The following is a 22,125-nucleotide window of genomic DNA, read 5'->3' as shown; positions in this document are numbered from 1 at the left end:
AGAGCAAAGACAACAGTACTGTTGGCCCTCCACCGAGCTGTCTGCAGGCGATTAGCATTTTATCGACTTTGGCCGTGCTGTTGATTGCTAGGATTTGTAGGGAACTGCTTTCATATATACGTTTGAGTCAAAGCCTTGCCCGGGCTGAAGAAGCACTAATTTTGAAGATATGTTTGCCTTCTGGTCTGTGTTCTGGAGAGACCTAATATAAAGAAACACCCAGCAACTCTGCTTCCAGGGCGAGTGGAGGGAATTCAGGAGTGTTGCTGAAGGGAGCATGGTTCTGTATGCATTTCAGAGATTTAATTTTATTAGCTGATGCAAATAATCTGTTCCACAAATGTAAAACAAAAGGACAAGAAAATGATCCCTGTGTCAACATCAGGATGTCTGACTTAAAATCCCATTCAAATAACTCCCTAAAAATGATCAGACACTGAATACATTATTTTTCTGACTTTGACAAAACCAGTCTGCACAAAGCAGCAGCCCCATGAGGTTATGGATAAACCAACCACGTTAAAACTTGAGCATTTTCATGTCAGTCACAGATTTTCTTAAGGGCCAAGTCAATGTTTAAGGACTAATGTGTTTGGAGAGGGGGAAAAAAATTGCGCTGTGTTATTAGGCAGAATCCCCTTTATATACAGGGAGTGGATCAGTTTGACCCTGATTGTGCTGCCTGCTTTATTGTCCTACTTCAAACACGGGGCCCTGGGCATCATCTTAAGGAAGGGTTGATTGAACTGTCGGCCTGACACTTGTCAGCTGTGGATAATACGGGTTTCAGTCCGTCATGCTCACACATAAATGAACCATGACAGAGATAGACTGTTGAATAGAAAAAGCAGTTTTACTGTGGATAACCTTTCTTGAATAAATGCAACAAATAATAAAGGCTGAAAAAGAGGACATGTACCTTAGGAAACCAGTGACGTTCAGAACCAAATGGTTATTATCTTTTGGGGCCATCCAAAATTGCCCATTTATCAGGGCATGTGATTGAGAGAAAAGAGAAAAGTGCTATGATTATAATAAAAATGATGGCAGTTGAGTTTATGCTGTCTTCGATATAATATCACGTAACAAAACCCAGTTACCACTCACCAGGACTAAAAAAGGACGCATTGTTTGTGTACAGAACGGAATCCACAATTGTTCTTAGAAAATGGTGGCACACATCTTAATTAAAACAGCAGAAAAAGAGTCTGAAACTCTTCATTTCTCCAAAACATTTCTTTTTATTAAAACAAAACAAAACAAAACAAAAAACTCCCAGTAGAAATTGTGGAAACTCTACATTTCAATCAAGACAGTCAAAAGAATGATTTGAATTTACAGGCCTGTAATTGGAACAAATTGGAAACAAAAGAAGAGCTCGTTGAAGCCACGTGATGTGGCCACAGTGCTGCTGTGTACAGTATGCTCGAAAAAAATCGTGTTTCTTTAAAGCAAAGCTAACTCCACGGCAGGCACCAAGCAATTTGCATAAATGTCTCGACCATGATTTTTTTTTTATTTATAGGCCCTAAGTTTCTAATTAAATACTAATTAATACTATCACCAGAATTGTCTCCCATCCCCAGCTCTTCATAGCTTTGTCACTTTGATTAATGCACAGCCATTTATTAACTTATTTAACAAGCCGGGGTGCCTCATGACAAACCAGATTAAATTATCCTCATAACAGTCTCATTACTGAAAAAAAAAGGGAGTTTTAAACTTAATAAAAATTATCCTCAATAATGTTAAAGCTTTTTCACCGTACCCTTAAAAGATAGGAATAGGTTTCTTGTTTGATTTATAATATATGGAGTTGTATAAAGCATCCATTAATAAAATTTATAAGTTCATTTAAGCTTGCACATTACAGTAGTGCTGTAGCCTTGGGTGCTTATTATTTAACTTTTGCTGTAGTTATGAAGATAATTAATGTCCTGACCAGACAGGGACTAAAATACCCACTAGAATGAGATAATTAGAGACATAAATAATGTTTAGGTTCTTCTGTGCTGCTTTTAAAATTAATTGTTTTGTTTTTCACCCAAACTTGATAAAGAAGAAAATAAGAGTTTCCCAGGGACCTGGACAGTGAAGGCGAGACGTTTAGGCCAATGGGCAGATGCTTCGCAGTCTCAGACTTCCCGGGCTGGAGGAGGGAGCGGGTGTGCCCGGGGACTCAGCTGTCGCTGGGGAGAGGTTGGGCCCTCGCTGCTCTCTCGCGCCCCCTAGCGGCCAGGTCCGGGAGGCAACCGCGGCTTGGAGCAAGGCCTGCTTAGTACCGGCCTCAGGAAGCTCAAAGGGGTGAGTCAGAAATGAAAATTGAAGGAAGTCTCCGCATTCAGCCGTGGGGTAAGCCTCTCGTCTTAGTCAGACTCCGAGGAGAAGGGAAGCTCCAGAGGGAGCTGAACGAGTCTATGGCAGCAAATCCTTCCTGCTGATGAGGCAGAACACAGGAAGCTGTGGCTCAGACTCTGCTGGTCTCAACACAAATTGGAATAAATACCCTAAAACATATGTGGAGCACTGACCCTCGGTGCGGCTGTGTGTCACCATAGGTAGGTAGCCTGTTCTGAGCACATATTCTCTTCTCATTTTCAGTTTCTTGCTAAAATAGCATCCTTGTTGAGGTCCCTGGGTAATCTGGGGAGAGGACAGAGGAAACGCATCTGCTGATGGAAAAGCATTTGCTGGTTAAGCGTCCTTTTGGCCTGTGGCGTCCTGAGTCTTTGGGTGGGGCTGTGGGAAAGGGGCAGTAGCGCCTTGGTCACCAGTGGGGAGGTGACAGCCTGTGTGGATAATAGTTCACCATTTATGAAGCCCTTTGACATACATCATCCTTAGTCCCTCCAGATTCCTGTGAGCCCAGAGGGAGGGACTGTTATTGCGGTCACTGAGGAGTCCCGTGGTGCCTTGGATTCACAGACTGGTCAGTTACTTACTTCATCCGGGCTCCTTTTCTTCAGGTTTGCGATGTCCTTCCTGCATTTCTGCGTCCTGCATCTCACCTCCATTTCTTCCGCACGCCCTCCTTCTCCCTCTCACCTTCCCCTTTTTATCCTTGATTCAGAGCAGAGATAACAATGACTCGACTTGTTCACATACGAAAATAGCTCGCTTGTCAGAGCTGCATGGGGACTGGTGCCACGGAAATTCTGTGAGCAGAAGAACAGTTCAGATCAGAGAATTTTCTTTGGGTTTGGAGTGCTCCCTGGTCGTGGTCGTCTCCAGTCCACACCCCATCCTGGGGAGGTGAGTAGATGGCAAACATCTTTGTTATTTATAACTCTTGTTTAGCATTGATGATTTCCATCTTTGAAGGTCTGCTAGTAGAGTTCTATTAGGAGATGGTGACTTTGGCCAAAAATAGATCAACATTAGGCCAGGTCTCAGCTCCCTGATTTACTTGGTTTCTTCCTGGCAACTTTGTTTGAGTTCAGTGGACTCAGTCCCCAGCTTGCCCAGTATTCATTTTGGGCAAGTAGGCCAAGAGCAGGGCCTCTGGGAACCGCTCGAGGAGATGTCATCAAGTAAAGTAAGAGCATAGTAAGGGGGGAGCTTGTGGTCAGCACAGAAAGGTGAAAGCCCAAGGGAACTTGCTCCTTCCAGGTCCTTCCATTTGAGTCCTCATTGGCTTCATTATAAAGGCTTGAGGAGCGGAGGGGCAAGGGGGATCAGTGGCAAGATGGAGAGGGGCCAAGATTAAGGATGCATAGTTGGGAAGAACAGAGGAGAAGTAAGTGTTTTTCAGTGGTTCCCAAACGTAAGGGCAAAACAATGCTTAAGTGCAGATTCCCTGGCTCCAGTTTCAGAGTTTCTGATTCAATCTGTCTAAGGCCCAGGAATCTGCATTTTTAATAGCCTTTTAAGTGACTCTGATGCAGAGTGTCAGTCCATGGACCACTGGTTATGAAACACTGGACTAAGAAGGGGAGAAAGAGAAGAAGAACGAACTGATAGGAGGTGAGGGAATTTTGCCCTAATCACCTTTACTCCTCTGAGAAAGTGCGGTAGCTGTCACGTGTCCTTCTATAGGCCCTGCCTACCTGGGGATGCATCTCCAGGTGGCCAGCAGGGGCAGGGGAGGGGCAGAGAGGAACGTCTGGCCACAAGCACATCTCACTCCTCCATATTGGGTCCACTGAGGCTGCTCCTTTAAGATTTGTCAGTCTTCTGCCTGCCTCTTCCCTCTGATAGCTAAGGAGACCTTGTGTGAGGGGGAGTCTGAAGGAAAGGAGGGTGCAGCAGAGCCCTGAGCCCATGCTGCTCCAAGCATTTAGGTAAAGAGAAGATTATCTAGAGGGGACTGTTTCCCACCTCTGCAGCAACCCCCTGGAATAGTCAAGGTATGAAATGGGCTTTAAATAAGCTGCCTCAGGCACACACGGCCTACGTGAGCTGGGGTCGGCCGTGGAGTCTCTGGCCTCTGAAGATTGCGTCTGTTGTTTGAGTCACAGTGGGCAGATGGTGCTGCGAGGAAAAGTGATCCTCACACAGCTTCAGAGCTAAGCATGCACCCAGCTGGGACCTCTTGACCTGTGGGATTTTCTCTATCTACTCTTTGTGCCTGTATAACCACGCAGCCAGAGTGGTGGAGATGCTGTGTGTAAACACAATTCAACGCACAAACACTCATGGCAGGTGCCAGGCATCGTGCTGGGTGCTGACAATACAAAGATGAAGGAAGTTTTCTGGCCCACTGGCTTATCTTTACCCCTTGAGCCTATCAGTGACATTGCCCTGAGGAGAAAGGTAAGTCCAGAGAGGTCCCCCGCATCATGCAGCCACCTGGCAGAGAACAGGACACTCATGGCTATAGGGGTTCAGTGTTGGTTTTGCAGGGTGGATGTGACAGAGGGAAAAGGGAGTGACAGGGCTTTGGGCCATGGTTCCCAAACTGGGGTGTGCACACCTCCAGGGGCTGTGTAAGATGATCCACTGGGAATGGGCAGAGAATACTGAAGTGCTTACTACATTGGCCTTTTAAAATCTTGTCATTTATGCCTTTCTATTTTTGTGATATGTTTTAAAATGAAGAAAATGTCCAGTAGCAAAATCTTTGCAATTTGAGAATGGATGAATGAATAAATGTCAGAGATATGTGCTCAATTATTTTTCTTGTTGGATGTGTGTAATGAAATAAATTCATAGACCATTGGTTTAGAGTATTGTCAAAAGAGTGGTTGAAGTTCTGGGCCCTAGAGTCTTAAGTTGGAAGAGGAAGGGAGCAAAACCACGAGGGAGTTGAGAGAATGGGGAAAATGGAACGAAAGGGGGATGGAAAGACTCAAGGAGATTGGAAGTCAGGTTTAGAGGATTTCAGGGAACAAGGTCTCAGGAGAGGAGGTTGTGATCATAGGGCAGGACAAAGATTGAGAACCCCTCAGGTGGGACAATGCTAGGTGATTCCAAAGTCAGACCTGTAACGGGGAGAGAAGGAATGAAGCAAGTGAGGGCCAGTGCGTCCGTTGGATGTGTTGTCCACATGGATATTAAAGTGCCTGAGTTGATGGCAGGCTCTAGAATAGAAAAGAAGATGGTCAGTCACCAAGATGTCAGTGGGAGGTCCCGGGGTAGCCGTGGGCAACCAGGTGGCCTAAGGGAGAGAGGGAGGGACTTAGATGAAGGTAGAAGAGTAACGGTGTCTCTGAGGGGTGAAAAGGCCCAAGATCCTCCCTCTCCAGGCCCTGGAGCCTGGGGGGATGGAGAGGGGTGGGCGATCCTGTGAGAGAGCCAGGCTCCAAAGGAAACAGGAAGAGAAAGGAATGCTCCCATCCTCGGGCTAAAGTTGAAGGGAGGTTGCTCACCATAGAACAGAGGTTCCAGAGGGCACTGGGAAAGCTCTGGAATGAAGGATGCCATGGGAGTAGGCTTTGGAGGAGTTGAGAGCAGGCTGGAGGTGAGCCCATGGGAGAAGAGAAAACACTGCCTGAGCTCTGGGCTCACCCTTCCCCACCGGGGGTGTACCATTTTCTAAGGCTCTGTTTAATGGGTTGTGGAATAAACGTTGTAAGCATAGCTGGCATTTTTTAAAAAAAGGAACATACAAATGTCTTTTTATTCAAAAACACAAAATATTTTATCTGTGGGCATGCCCACTGATAGCCTTAAACCATCATGTACTTTGTCAACTGAAACCCATAACCTTTCCTTTAGTCTTTTTTTTTCCAAGTCATTTCTCTGAGGTTATTGGTGAGAAACACAGCTTTGAGTTTCCTGTAACGTTCATTAATAGTGATAATGCACTATTTTAGGAATTAGAACACGCGGCTTCCAATCCACCTCTACCCACTCTGTCCATGCCAGGGTCCTCCTCCTCTTCAGGATCTTTGTGACAAATTCTGCTCTGTTTCACACAGCACCAGCATCAATGAAGCAGCCCTTACTACCTTAGTAGTGCCAATGATGCCTTTCGCCCTCCCAGCCGCAAAATCTCGCAGCATAGCATCACAACCAACTTCTGACCGGCTGTGCCTAATGTTCTCAGCTGCCAAGGATCCTTCTAACTGTCATTTTTGGCAAGGTCATTCCAATACTTTGAAAAGATTCATTTTGAATCTTTTCAAAAATAATTTTTATCTTTGTTTTTTAAATCTTTATTAGCTGGATTTAGTAAATCCAAAGCTGGAATATGCTGAAACCAAGCCCATCCACCTTGTAGGAGGATGCCTTCTTCAAAAGCAGCTGGAGCAGCATTGAGTGCGTCAGGAACTCTTTTTTTTCATTTGCGCTGCCTCACCTGTCCCACCAGCCTTCCCCATGGCTGTTGCATCTGGGCATTTTTCTATTTTCATTTAATTCTTCCTCTTCGTACTCACTAGTAGCATCCTTTCTTTTTTTTTTTAAGTTAATTTTTATTGAGTTAATGATGTTTTACAATCTTGTGAAATTTCAGTTGTACATTATTGTTTGTCAGTCGTGTTGTAGGTGCACCCTTTCACCCTTTGTGCCCATCCCCCACCCTTCCTTTCCCCTGGTAGCCACTAATCTGTTCTCTTTGTCCACATGTTTAAATTCCTTATATGAGTGGAGTCATACAGAGATTGCCCTGTATCTGGCTTATTTCGCTTAACATAATTCCCTCAAGGTCCATCCATGTTGTTGCAAATGGGACCATTTTATCCTTTTTTATGGCCGAGTAGTATTCCATTGTATATATATACCATATCATCTTTATCCCATCATCAGTTGATGGGCACTTAGGTTGCTTCCACATCTTGGCTATTGTAAATAATACTGCAATGAACATTGGAGTGCATGGGACTTTTGGAATTGCTGACTTCAAGCTTTTTGGATAGATGCCCAGTAGTGGGATGGCTGGGTCATGTGGTATTTCTATTTTTAATTTTCTGAGAAATCTTCATACTGTCTTCCATGGTGGCTGCACCAGTTTGCATTTCCACCAGCAGTGTATGAGGGTTCCTTTTTCTCCACAACCTCTCCAACATTTGTTACTTTTTGTTTTGGTTATTTTTGTCATTCTAATGGCTATAAGGTGATATCTTAGTGTAGTTTTGGTTTGCATTTCCCTGATGATCAGTGATGATGAACATCTTTTCATGTGCCTATTGGCCTTCCATATATCTTCTTTGGAGAAATGTCTGTTCGTGTCTCCTGCCCATTTTTTGATCTGGTTGTTTGATTTTTTGTTGTTGAGTTGTGTGAATTCTTTATATATTATGGATATTAACCCTTTGTTGGATATATGACTTGCAAATATTTTTTCCCAGTTAGTGGGTTGTTTTTTTGTTTCAATCCTGTTTTCCTCTGCCTTCAAGAAGCTCTTTAGTCTGATGAAGTCCCATTTGTTTATTCTTTCTATTGTTTCCATTGTCTGAGAAGACATGGTGTCCAAAAATATCCTTTTAATACTTATGTCAAAGAGTGTACTGCCTACATTTTCTTCTAGAAACCTTATGGTTTCAGGTCTTACCTTTAGGTCTTTGATCAATTTTGAGTTTATTTTTGTGAACAGTGAAAAAGAATTGTCAATTTTCATTCTTTTACATGTGGCTATCCAGTTTTCCCAGCACCATTTGTGGAAAAGGCTTTCTTTTCTCCATTGTAGGCCCTCAGCTCCTTTGTCAAAGATTAGCTGTCCATAGATGTGTGGTTTTATTTCTGGGCTTTCAATTCTGTTCCATTGATCTGTGCACCTGTTTTTGTACCAGTACCGTGCTGTTTTGATTCCTGTAGCTTTGTAGTATGTTTTGAAGTCAGGGAGTGTGATGCCTCCAGCTTTGTCCTTTTTTCTCACGATTGCTTTAGCAATTCGGGGTCTTTTATTGCCCCCTGTGAATTTTAGAATTCTTTGTTCTATTTCTGTAAAGAATGTCATTGGGATTCTGATTGGGATTACGTTGAATCTGTAGATGGCTTTAGGTAGTATGGACATTTTAACTATGTTTATTCTTCCAATGCATGTACATGGAATGTCTTTCCATCTCTTTATGTCGTCATCCATTTCTTTCAGAAAAGCCTTGTAGTTTTCATTGTATAGGTCCTTCACTTCCTTAGTTAAATTTACCCTGAGGTATTTTATTCTTTTGGTCGCGATTGTGAATGGTATCGTGTTCTTGAGTTCTTTTTCTGTTAGTTCGTTATTAGAGTATAGAAATGCTACTGATTTATGTAAGTTGATTTTATACACTGCTACTTTGCTGTAGTTGTTGATTATTTCTAAAAGTTTTCCAATGGATTCTTTGGGGTTTTCTATATATAAGATCATGTCGTCTGCAAAACAGCGAGAGTTTCACTTCTTCCCTCCCTGTTTGGATTCCTTTTATTCCTTTTTCTTGCCTAATTGCTCTGGCCAAAACCTCCAGTACTCTGTTGAATAAGAGTGGTGATAGAGGGCATCCTTGTCTCGTTCCTGTTTTCAGGGGGGTGGCGAGTAGCATCCTTTCTTGAATACGTTTTTCAATTTGTGACTCATCACTTTTCCCTTTCAAGAGTGTGGAGTCATCTTTGGTCTCAATGACTTCTACTTTACGGAGGCTGAACTTCTTCAAGATTTAGGGTCAACCCCTCCTCTCCAAACACCTCCAAAAGCATTTAAAAATGAGTCAGTTCCAGGGTATAGTTTTTTCTTTATTATACGAAATTTATTCGTGATACATTATGCAGGTGTTTTGATGAGAATCCAGAAACATCTTGAGACACCATATTTCTCTGAAATGTGAGAATTTAAGCCCATTGCTGTTCCAGGACAAGTCTTGTGTAGAGATCTTTTTATTGCATTCATTTGCATTATTTCGTTCACTTCTCAGAACTCCGTCAATTAGCAACAGCTTGATCTTGCAGATGAGATAACGGAACCCAGAGAAAGCTCACCCAAAGTCACACCACTTGGAAGGTAGTGGAGCCAGGACTAGAGCCAGTGTTCTCTCTACTATATCATTCTGCCTTTCAGAATTAAGGGCAGATCAGACAATGAGACCTTTTCTGATTAGCTGCATGACAGGATCAAGCTGGGCGGGACCCTTCTCTGGATCCACTTCAGCTCCCACCTTCCTGGACATTCAGTAGATGTATCTAATTAGGAAAAATGCAAATTAGTCGACTGTATACCTATAAATATTATCCTCAGAAAGAAAAAGAACATTTGGTAAATGTACAAAAAATATGGGAAAAATTTGCATGTTATCCTTGTGTAGGGGCCGTGTTAATCTTCTCTGTATTGTTCCAATTTTAGTATGCATGCTGCCAAGCAGTCTCCAGAATATTTTAAAGTGAATATACTATGATAGAAAATACCAAAGTGTATCACATATAGTAGAGGTAAGTATTGGTTTCTGAGACTTTTGTGTTAGTTACATACATGCGTAGTTGTGGGTCATGGTAAAATTTCTTTCATACTGTGGATTGTGCTAACAAATGTTGGAAAGCCACTGTAGAGTAGAAAGAGCATTGGAAAGTGGGTTCCATTACTTGATTCTAGTCATTACTCTGCCAACAACCACCTGCATGAGCTGGGCCAAGGAACTTGACCCCTCAGAGCATCCACTTCCGTATCTTTAAAAGGAGCAGCTTGAACTAGATGTTTTTGAGATCTCTTCCTCTAAGAATGTATCTTTCTGGCGATCCTTTCACGGCATCAAGGAAACACAAAAGCCTCCCTTGTGAGGAGGATGGGTGGAGAGAGGCAGCTGGGGCGAAAGGCAGGCGTGAGCCAGGTGCAGTCACGTGACTTTGCCCCATAGCAGCTGCTGGCCTGGTGCTCATTCTTGCTGCTTGTCGTCACACCGGTAGCACCCCAAGATGCTCCTGCCATGAGGGTATGAATGATGACCATGGGTACATCCAAGCTGGAGCCTGTGGACAGCAGTGGAGGCGAGGCCTGCCAGACACACACACCTGGTACCACGCTTGGCACTGCGAGGTGCTCCGAAGCAGTTCTTGATGACAAGCAGGATAAATATTCCAAGGGAGAGGCAAAGGAAAGGCAACCTAAACAGAACAAGTTGAAACTTAGGAGCCATGTTCCCTCTACAGTCTGTGTGGTCCTGGAGTAAGAAAGAGCAAAGGAAAAAAGTTTTTTCCTTAGAAAAAAATAAGGGAGGGGAGCAATTTCAGAAAATATGCAATGTGAAATGCTTAGTATAGCTCCTTTTTTGGTGTAGACTAGCACTTAGTTTTCTGTAAAGAACAGGGACCTGTTATCACTTTCCACTCATTTGATAGATAAAATGCAAGCTTAATATCATGGTGGAGAAACACCCAAGAGGTTGCTTGCTTTCCATTAATATAGAAGACATCTTTGACACTAGCACATAGGATGTATATACACACACGCATACACACATACACACACAGGAGAGCTGATAAATGCATTAAATGCATAAATTATTTATTGGTCCTGGGACAGCATACAATGTGAGAAGAAATGAAGTGCGTCTGTGTGATACGCGTGCACATGTAGAAATTGAGGGAGTGTTTTTTCCTCAGGTAGAAACATGACGCCAGAAAACATTCCGCCTTTGAAGAACAAAATTACGAAGATGTCCTAACAATTGAAGGTTGTGGTTTTGCACACCTGTTTATTACTTGTTGCATTTGGAAACAGGGCCTGGAGAAGACAATCCGCTTTTCCAGCCTGGCGCTCTTCCGCAAGCTTCAATTTAGCGTCACCGGTTAGATACGGTTTAACAAGGTGTGTCTGTTGGCTTGCAAAATCCCTGGTTGACAAGAGCCTTGTGTGTCAGGAAGCAGATCAAAAATGGGCTTGGTTGTTGTTGAACACTGTACTTTTAAAGAAATAAATTAATAATCGAAGTGGGTTTAGTGCTTGTGGAGGGCACTGACCTGAGAGCTTTGGGAACCAAGGCCTGTCTGCTGCCCACATGCATCGAGTATAACCATGGAACCAACCCACCCAGCCCCACAGTGAAACTCTTCCAGTCACTCCAGTTGCTCCAACTAGACGGAGGAAAAAACACGACCAGTTGGTGGGGCCCAGCATGATCGTAGCTGTGCGGGAGGCGCTACTGGACCAAGAGGGGAAGAGATTCACTTGCTAGATTCTCCTTTTGTGTAGGCAACTGGGGAGGTTTAAGCAATGAATACCTTTCTGATCGGGCCCCACCGTGACTGGAACTAAACCCATGAGCCTAATGTGGGACGTTGGTGTAGCAACTTCTTCAGTTACTCTGTTTACTTCTAAATGACAAAAACAAAACAAACAAAATCCAAAACCAAAACAAAAAATAACTCCAAACAAAGTCTAAACAACAGGAAAAAAAAATCTCCAGCCTATACTAACCAAGTGGCTGTTATTTTTGGCTGTGGGCTGGGCTGGTGAGACACTCTTTGGCCGGCTGTCACTGTGCATTGCCGTCTGACTGGAATTTTTGTGAGCCGGGAAAGGGATGGTTATATTTGGCCTCTGGAAGGGAAGTTGCTGAGATAGAGAGGCAGCTTTGGGTCAGAGGGTTTGAGCCTATGCCAACAAGAGGGGAGGCAACTCACCCACTTCCAGCTGAGGAAGCTGGTGAGACAACCCGGCTGAACCCTTTGGCAGGGTCACAGGGAGGACTGCAGGAGGACGCACACACTCCTGCTCCCGGGGCTTGGTCCAGCCCAGTGAGACTGGCTGCCCCTGGCTGAGCCGGCTAGGAGGGCCAGCATGGGCTCAGCTACAGTGCCTGGAAAGCAAGATTGAGTCACTGCGTCTGTTTCCATTTATTTAGCCCACAGCGCTCGTCTAGGCCATCTCCTGGTATTGTATTCATGGAAGTTTCTAGGTTGTTTACTCGTTACTATTCACATGCCTGTGTTTGCTACTAGACTGTGAGTGCTTTAGTTTACCTTTATGATCTACACAGCTTCCACACAGGAGGACACTTAAAAAGCAAATACGCACTACATGGCCCTCCCCCTTTAAGCTCTGGGTTATGGATATATAAAATAAATTATTGTCTGCAGTTGTGTTAGAAAAAGAACGATGCTCAAGTCATGATAGAAAAACAAGATTATTGTTTATGAATATACCACTAAAATATGCATTTTTGTAAGGCTCATTGATTTATTTCCAATTGGAGAAACCCCATAGACATACAAAATGGTTCATCAGATATTCATTAGACCTCCTTAGCTGCTTTTATTAGAAGTGCCCATGGTGCCAACGGCAAGGTTGATGTTTTCAGGGGTTGAATCAATGCTTGAAACTCATCCATTTCTTATAAGCAGTTTTGGTTTAAGGTATTTTGATGATTTTATAGAAATGTTTTACCCCATTAAAAAGCTATAACTTAAACTGTGGTGCAGGGCAGGCAACATTAGATGATAAATGGCTTTGTGTAAGAGATTTCGAATTTGTCAAATCCGCATTAAAAAACTATATTTGAAATTGGTTAGCAGGTTGGGTGAATTCTCCAGGTGAAAATGCCATTTGTTTTATGGATCCCTCCGAAACAGTTCCCCCGGAGTTTTCGTTTGAATGAATCACATCCAAGTTCAGCTCTCCAGAAACAGCTAGCCTGGTAGGGCTGCGGCAGCTGCCTTCCTGTTTCCTCCTTTTAGGGAAAAGGGCCCTATTTCTTCCTCTGTAACGGAAGCGAGACTAGACAACCAGGACATGTGAATCCCTATACCCTCTTATTCATTCATTTCACACATTTATTGAATAGGTGTGGGCACGTTCTGGCACTAAAGAACAGAACATACAAAACCTAGGCTTTGTTCTCCGGGAAATGACATCTTAGAAGGAGGAAGATGATAAACAAATAAGATAATTTCATGGGTTGACAAGTGCCCTGAAGGCAGCAAAGGAGAGTATTGTGATGGTAAGTTGTTGGGCAGGTGGCCCCACGCATCTCATTCCAAGAACATTCCAGGAAGAGGGCCCAGCCAAAGCAATGGAGTGGCAATGCATCAGTCTGCTGAGGAAGAGAAAGCCTAAGTGTTTTCTTCGTGGACGTTCTTCCCCCACCTCTCGAGCTGTGAATACTCTGCTGCATGAAAGTGAATGAGGCCAAGGGGATTGTGGGAAGTGTGCAGAGGGAGGGAACAAGAGGGTATGGAACACTGGGGATAGGGGAGGAGGGCCATGTTAAGGTAGACTAGGCCACACTCACTAATGAATAATCCCACAGCTCAGTGGCTTAACCAAGCATGTGTTTCTTTCCGGCCATGTCATGGTCTGACGCGGGTCTGACAGCTCTTCTCTGAGCAGCGAAGCAGATTCTTGCCATCATGTGTCTCCACCATCTCCAAGTCCTTTATTTCCAGTCTCATGAATCAGGAGGGGAGAATGAGTGGAAGGCTGGATTGAACGTTTTAGGTGCCAGGGCTCTACTGGCTGCTTGACTAGAATCCAGGTCCATGACGCTAGTCTAACTGTAAGGGATGCTGGGAAACAGTCTTCCTGGGTGCTGAGGGAAGAGTGGCTGAATCGGGAGCATCATCAAACGAGTCTTGGCCACAAGAGAGAAAGGAGGAAAAGGTAGGATTCTCCTACTCTCCCTGTGTCCTTGAAGACCCACATAACATGTGTTCCATCTTAGCCGGAGTACTGGTGAAGGCCCCAGGATGGAGAAGGAATGTCCTCATACCATCCCACCAGACAATATGCCAAGAAGAAAGGGAGGGAGGAGCCATAATTTCAGCCCTGGAAGGGAGCTCGCCTAGATGAACCCTCACTTTAGACTCAAAGTAACTAATTTTACTACTTGCTAAGGGTCTGGAGGAGAGGCCAGATTTGATGCTAGACACCCCTAACTCTTATTGCCTGGCCTTCAAGGCTTCCTTCCATATGACTTTACCCCATGTTCATCTAACCCTACTGCTCACACATCCACTCTGGCCAGGCCCAACTTCTTATAGTTTCCTACTGAACAGAGAATGGACTTCATCTCCTGTGTTCTCCCTATTTTTCTCCTGCGGTGCCTGGGCCCTCCTCTCTACCAAATCCTACTAGTCCTTCTTATCTTTGTGGAACCTTCTCTAGCTTCTTATACCTCAGTGGAGTGCAATCACAAAGAGGCTATATATCTCTTCCATTTAACCTTTGAATTTGCTCCAGTGGGTCCCTATCTCCCATCCTTTAGAGACATCTCAAGCAGGTCCCATAGCTTTCCGCATCACTTCCAGCTATTAGAAAAGCCTCAATTTTGATAATGAGATTTATTTTCAAGTATTACAAGTCCATTCTAGTCTAATGCAAAACTTCAGTCTCACCTCCAGACCAAAGTTCCTTACCTCAGCTTAAGCTTGGGGATGTGCAGTTGGGAAGGAGGGGTTGATTGGAAATTTTATCCTCCCTCTAGCTCATCTCCATTTTGGGTCTTTCAGGGTCCAAGTTGGCACTGATGATTAGAAGAAAAGCAAAAAATATATGTCACATCAAGATTCCCTGTTGGCTAATGTTAAGAAGCTGCCCAATGTCCTCTGTTCTGGTGGGGACCATCATGGCTTCCCTCATGGGGCACAGTTTTTGGTGCTTTGAAGAACCTCCTCTTGTTCATCACATAAACCTCACTCATATTCTGCTCCAGCCACTCTGACTTTGATTCTGTTTCTCAGTGTTGACATGTTCCTTCTTCCCTCAGAGCCTTTGCAGTGTCACTTCCTTTACCTAGAGCTCTCCCTCCCTTGCCCCTTGCCTAGGTAACTCTTAGTCATCTTTTAAATTTCAGCTCAAGAGTCAACTCTTTGGAGAAGCCTAATCTGAGCTCTCAACCTAGGGCAAGTCCCAATCATGTCCTCTCACAGCCCCTGTACTGAAGACATTAATTGTGTAAATAGTTGTTTAATGTCTGTCTTTCCTTTTGCATGTGAATTCCAAGAGGGCTCGATAAATAAATAATTGCAGGAAGGCAGAATAAGTGGATTTTCCCAGTAAGCTCATGAGGACTTTGACATGCCAAGCAGATAGTATGTACTCAATAAATATTTGTGGAACTGACATGAAATTGAAGGCAGGAGCCATGTCTATTAATCTCTGGATTCACTATATGGCTTAGCACATAGTAGGATTTTAGTAAATGTCTGTTACCTAAGTGTTTTGAACAACCTCATCAGAGTTAACCCAAATAATGGAGAATTGGCTAGAATGCAATTCTGACCTGTGCCTCATGGACGTTTCTCATTGTCAGCTGAAGAGTTGCTCTGTTATCTTTGCCAAGCGAGGGCTTTCATCAGCTGACTTCATATACCATAGTCCAGGAGGAGCACGACTGCAGGAAGAGGGCATGGATAATGTGACCATAGATCCAAAGAATGACAATTTCTAATGATTTGTCCCTTTATCCCTTTAGTACACTTGTACCTCGATCAGCCCTTCCAATCCAATTCTTGATTCCCCAAATAGGGTCCACCATATGCGCCTTCAACCTGCCTTGCAGGAGGACTTGTTTTATTAGTCACAATTAGTTGCAGGTGCAAAGACTGAGGGTACAACTAACTGTATCTGGAATCACCTCCTCACATACGAAATTAAACACTTGCACACTCAGAATTAGGTTCAAGTGGCTAATTGCACCCGGAAGTAGGTAATTGCAGGTGCAATTAGCTGCAAGTGCAATTTTTCACCCGAGACTAATTGCTCCCAAAGTAAGGAGATAGGGATTGGAAATTCAGCACCGAATGGATGTGTGGTTATTACAACCACCTGTGATTTTAATAGTTCTTCCCCTCCTGACTTAGAGTGTGGTGGCCTCCCTTTGGTCTTTAGGAACAGTTAGGTTGCTTAACTCCTTCTGTATATTCGTTCTATAGCATTCTCTTCTCCAGTTGGGTCTTCTTTCCTTGCCAAGACTTTCTTTCTTCTGGAGTTCTAGAACCCCTGGCTTTTTAAAAGTCATATGTTCCTCCGCTGTTCATCTGTACATAAAACCTCTCAGAATAGAAGAAATGGTCAGTAACTTGGACAGTGGGTGGTAATTTCCAATTAGGTCTTGAACACAGTTCTTTGAGGATTGTCATTTGAACATGATGGACAAACACTCTTCTCCCACCCCAGGTGAGGAGGACATGGACCCTCCATCAAAGTACCTAGAAACATGTCTTCTCTAGCAGGTTCCACCTGACACATCTTTTCCCACTGGCTTTTTGCCTATATCAGTACGGGTCCAACCAGAAAAACAGGAACTGCCATTATTTCTTTTTAATGATTATAAAATTAAAGCATAATTGGAAAAAAATTCAATGAATTTTAATTTAAATTGAATACAGTAAAACTAACTAAGGAAACCAAAACTGCCAATACCACTGGGGAAAGTCTTTTGATCATACAAGCATTAGTTAGGTAAAGAGTTGATCACTATAGTTATTTTAACAGAGAGAATTTAATACAAGGAATTAATTAAGCTGGCATTAGCAGACTGAAAGGATGAAAGGTATCTCAGAGATAATAGCTCCAGGAAGCAGCTACCACCCCAAGGGCTGAGGAAACAAAGGCCAGAGGCTGGGGTGACTAGCAACTAGAAGCTTGGAGAAGGGACCACACGCAGCTTGGACCCAGCACTCTGAGGAGGGGCACTGCCAGCTGCTTCCGGTGCCTCAGGAGCTCGGAGGAGAGACCTGCAGAGCTCTGAGCAGGGCTGCTGCCCAGCTGTTACTGCACTGTGGGCAACCCGCTAAACATGTCTATACGGCAGGGAAAAAAATGCCTGCAGGGTGTGCCATGGAGCCTGGGGCTTGTGGTCTGGGGATGAGTCAAACCAGGATGGAGCATGTCCTGACAGGAGGAGGGGAAGTAGCAGCTACAGAAAAGAATTTCTGAGGAAGTCGCAAAGGAAGTAAATTTGCACAGGGTGTGTGCTTTCTTGTGTGTCTTCTTTTCTCTATGTCCAGCATTTTCCTTCACATGGCTTCAATCATGTTACCAGGAAGAAAATGTGCGTCTGTGTGAGATAGAGAGAGAGAGACAGAGATGGAAGGAGAGCAGGAATATGACTGTCAGAGTGGGTGCAAGCAGGTGGTGGTCTTAAGATGGTGGTCTTAGCAGGTGTCCACAGCCAACCCTGCCCAGCGCTCTGCAGCAGATTCCATTTCCTCACAGCTCACCTGGTAGGTCAACACCCTCTTTCCTTCCTCTGGGAGAGTGCGGGGCTGCCTGGAGTCAACCTCTGACTTCTGCAGAGCGCTGACTGTTCCGTTTCCCTGCTTAGTCATTCCAGGTGGGCCGGGATCCCACCTGCTAAGTTGGTGGCGGCCTCAGCTGAATGTCACTCAGATGCGGCGGTAGGCCCCTTTGAACCCCCTCTGGCTGTTGAATCTGCTGTTGTGTAGACCCCCGTGTGCAGGACTAGCTACCAAGCCGGGGTGAGGCGGGGGAAGAGATGACAGCCGAGGGGACAGGAGGAGGGTGAGGCTTTGACTTGACCTGGGCCCCTGGCCCCCGACAGACCCGCCTCCAGTGTTTACCGGCCGCAGGTTCCTAATGGATTGCTTCAGCCAAGCATTTCCACGTGCAAAGGGGAGCGAGATTCCTTTGCCCTCATCACCCTGCTTCGTGGCAACTTAGGCCTCTCAAGAGGGGACATAAATATTAGGGGAAGTTGGGTCACCTACCAGTGGTTCTGGCTAAGAAAAAAATGTTTTTCTTCTCAGGAAAATGAATAAAACCACATGAAGGAAAATGCCAGAAACAGAGAAAACAACAGCTTTTAAAACTCTGACTAACCCACAACAGTCACCGGTAGCACCGGGAGGGTTTTTCCCACCCCTCCCCTATGCAAATCATTGGTTCCTTCCTTCATTCATTCCAGAAGTATTAGTTGAGTGCCTGCTATTGCCAGCGCCCGGATATAGGACCCTGAACAAGCCATACAAATTCCAGCCCCTTGGGGACTTATATTCTGAGGGGAGGAGGGTCATGTCTCTTGTACCAACAATTTGTTACCCTGTTTTCACTTGCCCGTCTATCTCAGGAGCACTTCCCTTGTCACTGCGTCATCTTCACGTCCACTATGCTGACAACTGCTCGCTGTTCCAAGTGCAGGGATCAGAGTTTATTTAACCTTTCACTGCTGTCGGGTATGAGCTCTCTCTCCCATTTTCACAGTTTTAAATAATGCCGCGATAAATGTATTTGTGTAGGCAGATTATTATTTTTTTTTTAAATTGTGTTTTGGGTAACTTCCTCCCTTGCTGTATCTTTCACAGTATCAGGCAGGACTCTTGGTTACAAACAACAGGCTCCAAATCTGGTTAAGTAGAAAAGGAACGTACTGGAAGGCTGTCTATCCACTAGCTTACAGAATTGACAGGAGGCTGGAGAACCACGCTCGGAAAAGCAGTAGGAACTCAGGGTCGGGGCGGCAAAAGTGCGGCCCAGGTCCACCCCCGCAAACAGCTAAGACCCTGCAAGCTCCTCCTCCTGGACACGGCCTCAGTGCCTCCTCCCTTGGCTCCACCAACACCACGAGGAACCTCCATACTCCTTGAATGTTTGTCTCATGCCTTCCCTCCAGATTCCAAGTTTAGGGCGGGAGATCTGGCTGGGCCGATGGATCACCTGCCTACCTGCTTCTCTGTTGCTAGGGAGGAATAGGAGGGAATGGCCATCCTTCCTGGAGTGTCCTAGCGGGAGGTGGGTTTCTGCCCTGTTCTCCCATGCAGGGAGAGTGTTGGATCCTGGATAGGAAAAAGGAAAAACATCCACTACAAACATGATCTTTCACTTATTGTATGCGTGTTTATTATATGTGGGGAGATGGAGGGGCAGGGCATAGTTGAAATTTTGCCTGCCAGGGGAGGGTACCAATACTACTCAGCAGTGCTGGGATATCACCCAGGGATGCTGGGCACCTCCACCAGCCCTGGGGCCCTCAGCACTGGGGGCTAGGAAAACATGGGTGAAATTCACAGGGATAGCTCCATTTTATGCATAAGGAAAGCAGCCTTGGAAAGGATCTGTGACTTATCCTGGATCGCACAGCCGGGAAAGCTGAGCTAGCCGAGACCTGAGTATCAGTCTTCTGCAACAGCCGCGGGTTAGAGTGTTACTCAGGCTTGTACTGCTTCCCAGCACGGGGCTGGTGACTGAAATGAGGGGTGCCTGGAGCAGTCCAGGCAAAGGCCCTTTCAACAATGGGGCCTTTGTAGCAAGCCTTTCTTTGTTTGGCCACCAGACTGTTCCCCGGAGTAATTAAGGTCTGTGGTCCTTAGATAGAAGGCTGGCTGACACTGCTTGACAGTAATGCAGCAGTCTGAGCTTAGGTGCCAATGCTGTGTTCGGAATGCACGAGCCAGGGCAGCTCTGCTCCCGACGCATGGGCACGAGCCCTGTGGCTCAACGGCCCTGCGTCTCCTGCCTGTTCTGTTGGTAGGACAACACTCACTGCTTCTACGGGATGGGGTGCTGGTGGCACTCTCCTGGGCAGCGTCAGGCTAGAAGGCTGGCATACAGACCCTGCCGCTGTGGCTGCATCTTCAGGATCTGCAGATGGACGTCTGGCCTGGAGGAGAAAGGTCACAGCCTTCTGTGGGTCCCTGGGTATCAGGCAATGCGAATCTGCGTCCTTTTTGCCAGGGCACGGTGCCCTCCTGGGGTGGTGAGTAACTGCTCTCCTTTTGGTCCAGGGAGATAGCCTCCCCTCCATTCCCACGAGGTCTCAGGAGCCAGCGTTAAAATCAGCTGGTGTTTTTATCCCTCCTCTGCGGGTCTGTACCCACAGTCTGTTGAAGGCCCCTCATTTACAGGAGAAAAGACAAACTTGACTCTCCCAGAACTAGGAAATGAGCCTTTCATCAGGCTTGTATCACTGGGGACTGTGAGGGTCACTGGACAGAACCTCGGTCTCTGCCCTCCAAGCACTTTCGAGGTCTTTCAGGGCGGCTGCCATTTGGAGAGGGAGTGAGACACACCCCCGGCTGGTGGCCTTGCACGGTGGCGGGTGCCTCTGCTGGAGGCCTTCGCTCTGCCTGTCCCCTGAACACACCGGTGTACGGCTCATCTGCCGGCAAATGGAGGAATGGCAGGGTTTAGGTGGAAGTGGGACTTTGGCACTGGTAGAGTTAACATTTACGGATTCAACTATTTGTGTGTGCCCTCGAGGGCTCATGACATGAAGTGATTTTTAATTGTGCTGAAGCACACATTTCCCTCACACTCGGGTGGGTGAGTCACTTCACTACTGAGAACCCGGCACTAGTGTTTCAACAGAGCTCGGGCTCTCGGTTCCTCTTCACAAAAGGCAATCTGTGAGGGGGGTCTTTCTGCTTCAGCGATGTTTGAGAATTGGGGGAGTCATGAGGGTCTCAGGCTGAGCCATCGGCACACCTGGTGAAGGCCCTGGTGTCTCAGGCTCACCCTTCAGCACTTCCCTTCAGGCCCCAGGTCCCTCCTAGAGCCCTAAGGCCTGCCATCCCACCCGGCTCTTCCAGGCTCGCCCACCCAGGTGGCTTGGGGGCAGCGACACCCCTGCCAGCAGCAGGAGCAGTCCTCCTGGCTGGCACATGCGGTGTGGGTCTGCAATGTCTGCTGAGAATTTAAAACCAATAATAAAATCGACTGTAAGTCAGTCTGCTTTTTATTATCCCCATGCTGGCAATTCTAAACAATGTCAGTGATAAAATACTCCTCCCCCAAATCTTTTGTTGGTCCATGTTCTAAACAGTCGCTGTGGCAGCTGTTGAATTTAATTGTATACATTCATATATATGTGTATACACATATATATGTGTATATATATGTTTCAAATTAACATGTTTTATTATTTATCCTTCAGTAAATATTATATCCCACATGAAAGTAATTAGGAGCATTCCCAGTGAGAACAGTGGGAGATGGCTCGAGCTGGCTTCAGGCATGGTTTGTGTCTGCAGCCCCCGTGGTCCTAGGTATTCCTGCATTTAAACAACAGACAATTGATGACAGCACAGTGATTGCAAAGCCAAGAAACAAAACCTGAGTTAATTCACTTCTGTTCTTCTGTGTGACTACTTGGCATTTTAATTTGTGTTTAAAATTTAGTAAGTGCAAATTTTCATTCATACACCAAGTATTTGACTGAATTCAAATAATATTTTTAAAATAGACATTTATTCTTCTTAAATGATTATTTTAAAACTAATGAACTAATGAGAATAATAATAATTACTGATTATTATGGTTATCACTGAAAATAATTTTGTCACCTAGAGAAGGGTGTTAAAAAGATGATCCACTTTGGGTGTTAGACGTGCTGGGTCCTCCACTGTCTGTGCCACTTCAGAAGACAAAAATCCCTCTAGCTAGTTGAAACGCGGGGGGATTAATAATCAGGTATTGAGTGGCCTACAAACACTTTGAAGGGCTAGGCAAGCAGGCTCTCATCAGAGCTTCCAGAAAGAATTCCAGCTGGCAGAATTACTCTACTCGGGAGACATGGCTGGGAAGGCTGTGCTCCCACCTGCCCACTGCAGAGCCCCTCGCCTCTGCTGAGATCAGGGCCAGCCAAGTAAAGACCTTGTCTCTTGCCCCATATAACTGGGCTCTGAATTGAGGTCTGGCGCTGGTGCATCTGATTGGCAGAACCTAATCCCATCTGGACCCCAACTTGCAAAGGAGGACGGGAAATTTAGTTTTTCTAAGGTGTCTGTCATATAGGATGGTCCCCTGGAGAAGCTTGGAATGGAGGTTGAGCAAACCAGTGCACAGCATCCTCCACATCTACCTAGTTGGGTCTCTGCAGGTCACCT

The 22,125-nt window shown here is 45.3% G+C and overlaps 1 long non-coding RNA gene and 1 pseudogene across 1 annotated transcript in view; one reads left to right on the top strand and one right to left on the bottom strand.

The window, feature by feature from the left end:
* The first annotated feature begins 2,283 nt into the window (after positions 1-2,283).
* Positions 2,284-22,125, top strand: part of LOC138919787 (uncharacterized) — a 67,250-nt gene continuing 47,408 nt past the window's right edge. The window contains exons 1-2 of the long non-coding RNA XR_011430347.1: positions 2,284-2,558; positions 3,071-3,252. This is a non-coding gene — a long non-coding RNA (uncharacterized lncRNA). The remainder of the gene's footprint in view (positions 2,559-3,070; positions 3,253-22,125) is intronic.
* Positions 9,619-9,713, bottom strand: LOC111769876 (U6 spliceosomal RNA; annotated as a pseudogene).

Source organism: Equus caballus, chromosome 21 (assembly GCF_041296265.1).
Source record: "Equus caballus isolate H_3958 breed thoroughbred chromosome 21, TB-T2T, whole genome shotgun sequence".
Taxonomy (NCBI): domain Eukaryota; kingdom Metazoa; phylum Chordata; class Mammalia; order Perissodactyla; family Equidae; genus Equus; species Equus caballus.
The sequence above is the reverse complement of the archived record's forward strand: the minus strand, read 5'-3'. Positions and strand labels throughout refer to the sequence as shown.